This window comes from Neovison vison, chromosome 6, assembly GCF_020171115.1.
Source record: "Neovison vison isolate M4711 chromosome 6, ASM_NN_V1, whole genome shotgun sequence".
Taxonomy (NCBI): Eukaryota; Metazoa; Chordata; class Mammalia; order Carnivora; family Mustelidae; genus Neogale; species Neogale vison.
Genome location: NC_058096.1, coordinates 64,551,795 through 64,560,709, shown reverse-complemented (window position 1 = coordinate 64,560,709; position 8,915 = coordinate 64,551,795). Strand labels below are relative to the sequence as shown.

Below are 8,915 nucleotides of genomic sequence, written 5' to 3'. Positions count from 1 at the left end.
CAATATAGTTTTGAGGTGAGCCTTCCCTATTTTCAGAAGTAAATCCTCTTCTTTAGTGAAGAGAGACACTGATATGTCAAGAATCAAGTGATATCATCAAGATTATAATTGCTTCTGCAGTGCTCAGCAGTGGTAGACTCGGTGGGAGGAACGAAGTGATTCAAATAGCCTCCCTCTCGTTTGTGTTCTTTTTCTTTCCATTTCAGAGAAGCCCTCAGTTCTGGAGAGCTACGTAAAATATTAGGGCAGGAGCATTAAGCAAAGACCTTTAAAGAAAGTAGTAAGGTGAGTGTGATAGACATTGTAGGTTGGTCCAGTCAGCATCCTGTTAGGTTTGGCTGTGTGACAGACTTCTGTCTAATGAGATGCAAGTGGACATCTGTTAGTTGTGCTTTTTCCTTCTTTATTTTTCTTGGCTGGATACGATATGATGGCAAGAGCCTCTGAACCACCTTGCAACTCTGATGGAAAGGCTGAGAGAAGTCATCCCTGATTGCTGAGTTACTAAATTTACCCTGCAGTCGACTTCTGGACTTCTTATATAACAAAAATAAACTTATTTGTTTAGGCCACTATATTTGGTTTATGATATAATCCATTTCACTGGGATAAGATCAGGAATTTGTGGCAAATACATAACATAGAATATGAAGAATTTAATTGAAATTTAATGTCCCTGTATCCCCTCCCTCAGAAACCTGTGTGACCAAATATTCTATACAGCCAGTAGAGATAAATCATACCTTTTTCAGGTGTAAAATAAAAATTGCCCAAGATAGAATTAATTGAGCTGTATCAAGTTAAATGGAAGGAAGAAAGTAAAGACCCAGAGAAGGGAGAAAGGAAATAGTGTGGAATTTAAGTTGGGCCAGAATTTCCCCTATCATTTGTCTGGAATCATTAAATGTCAGGAGGTGTGGGACAAGGCAGAATGATAGCAAGAAAGTGGCCACTATGAGTAAGGCTGAGAAGAGGGTACATAACACAGGCAGGTGCTCATTCAGAAGGGGAGCTGTCAAAAACAATTATCCCCAAATGATGCTGGTTTTAGTTGAGAATTTGAGGGAAATGAACTTTCTTCAAACCAGTTAATAAAATATTTAGAAGTTATTATATGATAACTTGAAAAAAATAATAAATTCTGATGAGGACAGTTGATCCTGAGACCTAGCCAATATTAAAGTTCTTGCCAAAGCAGCCCTGGCATTTGGCTTCATCACAAAGGCAATCCCGTAGATGCAGAAGCATCTGCTCTCCTACTTACTGCTTATGTTAAAATGAAAGCTATTCAATAAAATATTTATAAGTATTGCTTCCATGGGTGGCTGGATGGAAATAAAATGGCGAGAAACCAAATTTCTGATAAATATATGAATAGCCACTCAGTTGACCACTTTCTGACATGAACATCATTCATAATTCCTGGTTCTTTTTCAATACACGCTTTTTTGTCCTAAAGTTGAAATAAAATTGTTCTAGATCTCTTAAGTGTCCAAAACAAATGAATTTTGTGAATATAGACAATAGCAATCAATTGTGTTTTTTTCCTCTTTAAAAATTTGATTAAACAGGTAAGAACAGATACCACACTTGATCTTAGCCAAAAGGCCAAGTAATTGAATCTTTCGTTAATTAATCAATTAAATATGTATTTTGTGCTGGTATTGTCATAGACTCTGTGGATAAATAAACAAATGACCCTCCTAAAGTTTACCTGTAGGTAAAAAAGGGATAAAAAGGGGATTAAAAAAGAAAAAAAAATATGCTTGTCACAAGCAAGGAGTCAGCCTAGTAGGATCTTGCCTTGAATGCAGTCTCAGCAGAGACATTTTTTTTTTTTAAGTAACCAAAAGCAGGGGCACCTGGGTTGCTCTGTCCATTAAAGGTCTATCTTTGGCAGGGGTCATGATCCTGGGGTCCTGGGATCCGGCCCTGCATCTGCACTGAGCTTCCAGCTCAGTGGAGAGTCTGTTCTCCCTTTGCTCCTCTTCCCTCCTTGTGCAATGCTCTCTCTTGTTCTCTCATATAAATAAATAAAATCTTAAAAAAATAAAAAGTAACCAAAAACAAATTGTTTGCTTAATGCAGTCTCTTTTAAAAATATCAATAGACAGATTTCAGTTTTAACATCACAAAATTTCTAAAGTTTACTTTTTTCGGTTCTCTATGTCAAAACCTTTTGGGAGTATTTTCTTTTACTCTTTAACTCTTATAAAAGAAGCCATCTCTTCCCCCCTATATATACAGATTCTAAATACCTTTTCCCTCCCTCACTGCCTCAGTTATTTGTGGAATGGCTAATCTTATGCACTCTGGCTTCCTCATTTCTTGGGTGGTGAATCAAATAGTATGGTATTTTTTAAAGATTATTTATTTATTTGTCAGAGAGAGAGAGTGTGTGCACATAAGGAGGTGGCTCAGTCGCTTAAATATCTGTTTTTGGCTCAGGTCATGATCTCAGGGTCCTGGGATCAAGCCCTGTATCAGTCTCCCTGCCCAGAGGGGAGTCTGCTTCTCCCTCTGCCCCTCCCACTCTCTCTCTGTCTCTCTCTGTCAATAAAAAAAATAAAATCTTTAAAAAAGAAAAAAGAAGGGGCACCTGGGTGGCCCAGTGGGTTAAGCCGTTGCCTTCGGCTCGGGTCATGATCTCGGGGTCCTGGGATCGAGTCCCATATCCGGCTCTCTGCTCCGCGGGGAGCCTGCTTCCTCCTCTCTCTCTGCCTGCCTCTCTGCCTGCTTGTGATCTCTCTCCGTCAAATAAATAAATTAAATCTTTAAAAGAAAAAAAGAAAAGAAAAGAAAAGAGAAGGTGGCTGAGGGTGGCAGGCAGAAAGAGAAGCAGACTCCCCACTGAGCAAGGAACCAATACAGTGACTTGATCCCAGGACCCCAGGAGCTGAAGGCGGATGCTTAACCAACTGAGCCACACAGGGGTCCTCAAATAGAGAGGTATTACACATATTTTTTTCAGCATGTTGTAAGCCTCTGCAAAGAGAGACAAGATATGTATTTATAATACCTTTTACTCTTTACAAACCGATTTCTTTCATTTCCTTTCTTCTTTGAGTGGCATTCATGGAGGATAATTCTAGGAATCTTTCCAAATTCAGCTTTATATTACCCACCCAAGTTCCATCTAGAAAGTCTATGAACTTAGAGAATTTAAATTTCTCATGGGAGCAGTGGAAGGAGGGTTGGCGGGTGGAGGTGGCAGATGAAGACAGGTTGCCTTGCCCTCACTTTGAGCATGGCCTCAGGAAAGAATGACAATTAAAACAAACAAAAACCTAGAATTTGGCAACAGAAGTTTAATTGAGAGCAGTTTGAATTTTGACTCTAAGTTTTATCCAAAAATTTTACAAAGGACATTCCAATTACAATGCTTCCCAAACTTCTAGAAAGGCTCTTTTCCAGTGGCTCGCTAATTACTTCACTTTTTTGGCAACTGTCCACTCCCTGTAGCTTCCAAGTGTCATCTCCTCATCTCTCAACTTAGCACATCTCTTCTTCTACACAGTCTCCATAAACTCCTTCAGGCGTTCTGCATCCTCCTGCACTTTGGGGTTTATTATATAGATAATGTTAGTCATTTTGCTAGTACTTTCCCTCACTTTACTCATTACTTGCATCCTTTCCAATAAAAGAATATTGGAATATTTCTTCCAATAGAAGAATATTCCAATAAAAGAAGGCCTGGGGGGGGCGCCTGGGTGGCTCAGTGGGTTAAAGCCTCTGCCTTCGGCTCAGGTCATGATCCCAGGGTTCTGGGATCGAGTCCCGCATCGGGCTCTCTGCTCAGCAGGGAGCCTGCTTCCTCCTCTCTCTCTGCCTGCTTCTCTGCCTACTTCTGATCTCTGTCAAATAAATAAATAAAATCTTTAAAAAAAAAAAAAAGGTCTGGGCTGGCTTAAAGACGATGCACGGAGGAGGAAAGATAGCTCACACTTAGAACTTACTAACATTTCTTTCTTCCATGTCACAGCTGAGAAAATGAGGTAAGGGTGAGAGGAGAAGTAACATTTCTGAATACCTACAGTGTATTAAGCAACACATTAGATGATGTTTATAAATCACGTTACATAGTGGAAATTTGGCCTTTAGAAATGTTAACTGCATTAATCTCCATATTTATGGGCCAAAAATTTTGAGGGGGCTTTGGATTTATTTTAAGGAGTCCTCATATCAATGTTCACACCAAACAGAAAGTCAAGCAATCACTACTTGGAAGAAAGGTGTTTAAACTTTTATTTATTATTTATTTATTTATTTATTTATTTAGAGAGGGAGAGAGAGTGGCAGGGAAGGGGCAGAGGCAAAAGGAGAGAGAGAATCTTAAGCAGTGTCCACGCCCAGCAAGGAGCCTCAGGTGGAGCTCCATCTCACAACTGTGGGATCATGACCTGAGCCGAAATCAAGAGCCAGACCCTTAACCAAATGAACCACCAAGGCGTCCTATTTTTATTTTTCTCATCAAGGCACTTTTGATGGAGGACTATATGAGCCTCCTAAGCATTAGATTTTGGTAACGATAAGCAGAGTAGTAAATTGAGATTCTATTTTCAGTGTGCCTTCATTAACCCCACCCTTTTCTCTCCTGCTCTTTAAAGGATATAAAGATGTGAAGGAGATGCAAATACAGGAAGGTTGCTTAAATCCCTTCATATATACATAAAGTAAATTAAGCATTAAATGTCACACTCTTAGTGATGAATTACTTTCATCACAATTCAAAACAAATTTACTGGTTCAAAGTATGGGAGTAGCAAACGGCCAGTGCAAATACTTCTAAAACAATCTGTGTAACATCAGTAGAAACAGCATACTTTATGAGGCCATTTCACAAATACTTGTGAACTAATAAGCACCAAGCAACTAATAAGCACTGAGAGTTTTTGTCAGTGGACCAGCAGAGAAGGTGTCTTCCCTTGTGGAGCAGGAGGATTTAGGTATATCATATAACATCAGGCAGTAAAAAGTTGGAGAGAAAATGCAAAGTAAAAAAAGAGTGAAGGAGGAGATGGTTGGAGGACATTATCCGTAGGATGTGACTACTGGTGGATCCAAGAGCTGGACCTGGGTAATCCATGGCTCCTAATCTCCTCTCCTGTCTTTGGGATGTGCATTTTGCCCATCATTCCCACAGTGGGAGCCATTTTGAAAGATGCAGCCTTGAGAAGGCAATGTATTGTTAGGACCATCTAGATAGTGTATGTGACAAAACCCAGTTAAGGCTTCTACATCAACTTTTAAGATTCTGGTAGCTGGGCAAAGAGATCCACTCACCCTGTGGCCTCTCACAGACAGGTCTCATGTGTAAATTCCCTTGTTTGTTAAACCCGTCACTTACCAATCTGAAATGGCCTGCCTCTTCCTTGTGTCTCTTCTAACCCTCTATGTATGGGGTAGCTGAAAAACCACTAAGGCTATTGCTATTTTAGAGAAGGTATTGGAGGAGGACCTCTCTGATGAAGTAGTAGTTGTGCAAAGACTAGAGACAGTTGAAGGAGTAAGCCATTGGGAAAACATTTCAGAGAGAGGAGCCCTAACAGTGAAGGCCCCGAGGCAAGCATGTTCAGAGAGACAGGCATGAGTCTCGATCAAATAAGGTCAGAGAGATAAAGAGGGACCAGATCAGGGAAAGGGCTTTGATCTTACACTGAAGTGATGGAAAGTCATTATAGTGCTTTCAGTAAGGGCGTAGCACGATCAGATTAATGTTTTCAAAGGCTCATTCTAGCTACTGTGCAGAGAGTAGCTGTTGGGGACCGGAGGACAGGAGTTCAGGGAGCTATTGCCATAATCCACAAGGAAGATGTGGTGATGATAAGACCTTGGAAATGACTTTATAAAAGTGTATTTTAAGTGGTACCTGTGAAAAATAAGAACATCCTGATCTCAGGAAGGGATCGACTGGAGTTAGGTATAGAGTCAGCCATAAACTGACCCTTGATACATTTGAAAATAACTGACAACTGTGGCATGATCTTCTGAGAGTAAAGGCAGTCATATGGCCTTGTGTTCCTTAATGAAACTGTAAATTATCACATATTTAGGGATATGTGTTACTTCACTGGAATAAGCACAAATTCATCATAAGAGTTCCATAGGTATGGCAGAGAGGAAGATAAATGGAAGGAAGACCCCTAAGACCAATTTTGTGTATTTTCAGTACTTGTCTTTAGAATCCCCCTCCTTCTTTGACTATTGTGGATGTGTTCTCTTGCATATTGTGGCCTACCCTTTCACACTTAATCCTTAATGTTTGTATTGTAGCTCCCTAAAAAGTACTGGGGTTCAGAAGACTCAAGTTTACTATTAAAGCACTATAGGACCTGTTCTCTGAAAGCAGGCAGATATATAGAAAGATAAGCTGGGAAGACTAAGAGATTTAAGTCTTTGGCCAACCACTGCAAAGAAAAGCCAAAATTCTGTAGGAAATGTTATTGACTTAGGCCCGCCACAAGTCTGAGCATTTCAGAAGTATAATAGCTCCTACACAGGAATACCAACACATGTAATGACTATTTTAAGTCACATGAGTTCATATGGAACAAGTTTTGACACCTGGCTTGCCACTGAGATTGTCAGCATCTTGTTAGATGAAGTAAGCTATAGAAACAGATGCACTGGCAACCTGGATTCATGTCTTGAGTCCAGAACCATCCTCTTGGGTGATCATGTACAAACACAAATAACTTGATCTTCAAGTCCCTCATCTAAAAAATATCTTTAAAAAATATGTTTTATTTGCCCTAGCTTTCTGTCTTTTGGTTGAACATGATCTTGTGGTAGGCTTTAATCTCAAATACTAACTTTTTAAAAAGATTTTATTTATTTATTTGACAGAGAGAGATCACAAGTAGGCAGAGAGAGAGGAGGAAGCAGGCTCCCAGCCAAGCAGAGAGCCTGATGCGGAACTCGATCCCAGGACCCTGAGATCATGACCCAAGCCGAAGGCAGAGGCTTAACCCACTGAGCCACCCAGGCACCCCTCAAATACTAATTTTTTTTTCCTGTGTATTTCCACCTTCTTCTTTCACTCTGGTGGCCATTTTCTCTAACTTAGCTTACTCTGGAGTTGAAGCAAAGAGCTACAAGAGATTTCCAGATGGGTATTCCCCTCCAAGAAATCAGGTAAGACTGAATGCTATGGTCTGAGTATATGATCCCAAAATTCATACATTGAAATCCTAATCCCCAAGGTGATAAGATTGGAAAGTGGGTTTTTGAGAGGTATAGCGCATGGGTATAGAGGGTACAGAGCGCTCATGAGGGTATAGAGAGCTCATGAATGAGACTGATGCCCAGAGACAAGAGTCCTTTTCTTCTTTCACCTCATGAGGACAGGAGAAGTCAGTAGTCTGACTGGAAGTTTTCTCACCTGACCATGCTGCTCCCTGAACTCAGATTTCCAGCATCTAGAACCATGAGAAAGAATTTTCTGTTGTTTTTAAGCTACCCAGTGAGCAGTATTTTGTTATAACAGTCTGGTTGGGCCAAGAAATGAAGTTTGGGTGAAGGTAAAGAGGAAAAAAAAGATATAAATTGGATGGGAGAATGTGTGGTAGGAGGAATGGAAGGAAGACAACTTGGGGTGTGGGATTTGAGGGAAAAGAAATTTTTGTGTTAAGCTCAAGGGTGAAGTGGTAGATGGACAGAGGGAGAAGAGAATCTCAGGCTGACTCCCCATTGAGTGTGGAGCCCAAAGCCTCTCCAAGTGGCTTAATCCCAGGACCCTGAGATTCAGACCACTGAGCCGCCCTGGAGCCCCAGGTTTTTTTTGTTGTTGTTGTTTTTTGTTTTTTGTTTTTGTTTTTGTTGTTGTTGTTGTTTTCTTCTAAGTTGAATTAAAGGTGAGTAATGTAAAATGTTACTTAAATATATTCAGAGGGTGAAAAGAAAGAGAGAAAATACACCAAAACAGCATACAGGTTGAATTTGAGAGTTGAGTCTATGAAATAATCTTTTTCATTCTTTTTATTTCTCAGTACTTTCCACTTTTATTTTTACTCAACTTGTAATTCCTTAAAAAATACTCTTAACAAAAAATTTCTACAATAGAAAGTCACTGATATTCTGTGTGTGTGTGTGTGTGTGTGTGTGTGTGTGTGTGTCTAGTGCGATGAAGAATAGCTGAAATATTTTCTATAACAATGCAGCTTTTACATTTAGAGGTCAGGGACCCTACCATGAAGTTTCAGTATCTCTTTCAGACTTAGCCTTGAGCTTAATGATGTTCATGTTGAAATTTCTTGCTTCCGACATGGAGAAACACATTCTGTGATTTTTTATATCGTTGGTCCTAGATGAGTTTTCTTTTTAAATCTGATAATAGATTAGCCTTCATTTTGATCTGCTCATAGTTTATTTCTGGGAAGAAAGTAAGTGACTGGAATACATATTTTTCAAGACTCCTTTCTGCAATAGCAGAGTACTTAATCCTCATGTAGATGCATTTACCTTTACAATGACTTCCTTTTTACATTGCAGTATGCCAACAAGTCTGCCCTAGCAATTAGCATCTTCCCATTGTAGAGACTAATTACTACTGGGTAGCTTTCTATAATTCCTTGCCTTACTTTCTTGCTTTAGGCAGTCACTCTGGGTGCCAGGACCTCTACGAGGTGTGATGCAAACTCAAGGAATGTTGTTTCTATGGCAGTGACTCTCTAGTGCACTCATACCAACAATTGTAGCCACTCCTGCCAACTTAAGCCTGATACCTTCGGAGGAGAACAGAGAGCTGAGTAGTCTACTTCAGCTATCAGAATGAGTCAGTCAAGTCATCTTTCTTGTCTCCTTGAAAACTATCCTTGAATTCCAACTCTACAACGGCATTTTTGATTAAGTGGGAATGAGATGTGTTTAAATAGCTGATCTTTACACAACCATACAAATGCCTTTCTGACCCTTAT

General features: G+C 39.9%; 1 pseudogene; it reads right to left on the bottom strand.

The window, feature by feature from the left end:
- Nucleotides 1-1,459: 1,459 nt before the first annotated feature.
- On the bottom strand, nt 1,460-1,620 carry LOC122910863 (annotated as a pseudogene).
- Between the last annotated feature and the right edge of the window lie 7,295 nt (nt 1,621-8,915).